Genomic DNA, 2,217 nt, shown 5'->3' with positions numbered 1-2,217 from the left:
GGGCTTTACCACGCTCGACCGAAAGTCAGATAAGGACAGAAGAAGCGCAAAAACTTGATGCTACGCAATCTCGGCAGAATAGTCGCCACTAGTAATTACTACAATCAATTATTGCAATTATCATGACACAAAGCGCCGATACTCTCAAACATGCAGATCGTACGCTGCAGGATTCCGACGACAAGACACGCGATAATATGGCCGTACGGAACGTCGACACGACACGAAACATGACAAGCGACACGCTTACACTAAATGACGAGGCTGTGGCCTTGGCGGACGCAATAAACTTCCCCGACTGTGAATGACCGCTCCAGGAGGCGACCCGTTTGTTCATATTCCACGGGAATCTAATGTATGGCAATGCCACGTGTCTCACTACGTTAGGCCCGAAAACAATGTTTCGATCGGATCGCGCCTCCCCGAGATATTTCTTTATATAAAGTCCTTAAAACCACCAAATCTACGTTTCAGTAAAACTTTTATATCATTTATCCAAAAAGTGCCTTTCTGTTGCTGTATAGACCTGAAAACTACCTTTTCAGCCAAAATTTTAATACGTAGGCTGCTGGAAAAGTTTCTGTAAACAATATGAAAAAAAAAACATGTAAAATTCGGTAAATGGCTTTATTGTTTTTCGAAGTATTCGCTTTTAAGATCGATACATTTTTGTATACGCTCGAACCAATTTTCGAAGCATTTTTTCTACTCTAAGGCTGTAACCTCAGAAATCAGTGTACGAAATGTTTCAACAGCTGCTTCAGGCGACTCAAATCGTTCACCACGCATCTTATTTTTAATGTTTGGGAACAAAAAGAAGTGATTAGGTGATAAATCAGGTGAATACGGACAATGAGTCATCAATTCAACATTATTACTGGATAAAAAATCAACGGTTTGACGTACTGTGTGACAGCTGGCGTTGCCATGATGAAGGATGATGCGACGATTTCGGTTTGTTCTACGTAATTCATTTATGACTTCTGGCAAACAAATTGTTGTATATCAATCAGTATTTACAGTCCTTCGATCCTCTAAAGCTGCGTGCGTGCTTGCGTGCGTGCGTGCGTGCGTGCGGGCGTGCGTGCGTGTGTGTGTCACTTATGTATATCCTATTATGTTAGTTAAGATCTTACATAAATAATATATTATATTCATAGTCATTTTTTATGTTTAAGACCGTCTTAAGTTGATCTTGAGGTGTCACGAACCAATAAGAGAACACTTTTTAGTGTCTTAAGATATTATTTAAAACGGTCTTGAAATAAGAATCGACTATGAATACCAGCCTATGAATACCGACCATACTTAAATTTTTTGTATAAGATAGGGGGCAGGGCCCTTAAACATATATCTAGAGTTACATCTAGAGTCCTAGATATATAAGAGAAGTGCGACCGGCGCTAAGCGTCCTGATTGGTTATTGCACTTGACCTAGCAATCATGAGATTCATTCATTGGTATTAGAAATGGCTGACGAATAGATGATTGGCAGATTCCATAGTCTATCTACAAAAGACGCCATTTTTAGTGTTTTTTAGTAACTTACTTTTGTAATATTGACAATAATACTGCCATTGACATAACTGCCATAAATCGGTTGCGCTCCTTTTATATCTAAGATTCTAGTTACATCAAAATGTCTCGAAATGTTTTTGATATTTTTGGAAGAAACGAAATTTTTTTCAACCTGGTTATTTTGTATCTTTGAAATTGAGTTATGTCGGACAAATAATCATATGAAGTTTTAGTCTTAAATGTGTGAGACAAATCACTCTTTAATATTTTTTAGCGTATTTTGTAATACATCTTATATATTGAAATCATTATCTAGTAATTACCGCAAAGGCGCATGACGCGCTAATGAATTCTTGACGTTTTCGTCGCTGAACCAATGAGCGACTTATGTAAACCAATATGTCATTTTATGTCCTATTCTCGAAGGTCCATTAACCTTGTGCTACTGTTATATAGTTTATATCATTTTGTGTGTGATTACCATTAGACGGGGAGCACAGGCTTTTGTTTAACACATAATGCATAAGAAAATGTACCAATCAAAATTCTTCGTTTCCTTCCTTTCCGATTCCGTTTTCTCCATGTCCATGGGACGGCTCTCTAAGGATCCTTATACAGACAACAGCGCTTTGACATCGAATGCTGATTGGTGAAAAACGAATGAAGAGGGTAAAATTTATCTCCATTTGTTTTTCACCA

Source organism: Trachymyrmex septentrionalis, unplaced genomic scaffold (genome assembly GCF_001594115.1).
Source record: "Trachymyrmex septentrionalis isolate Tsep2-gDNA-1 unplaced genomic scaffold, Tsep1.0 scaffold65, whole genome shotgun sequence".
NCBI classification, from domain to species: Eukaryota; Metazoa; Arthropoda; class Insecta; order Hymenoptera; family Formicidae; genus Trachymyrmex; species Trachymyrmex septentrionalis.
Note: the sequence above shows the minus strand (reverse complement) of the source record.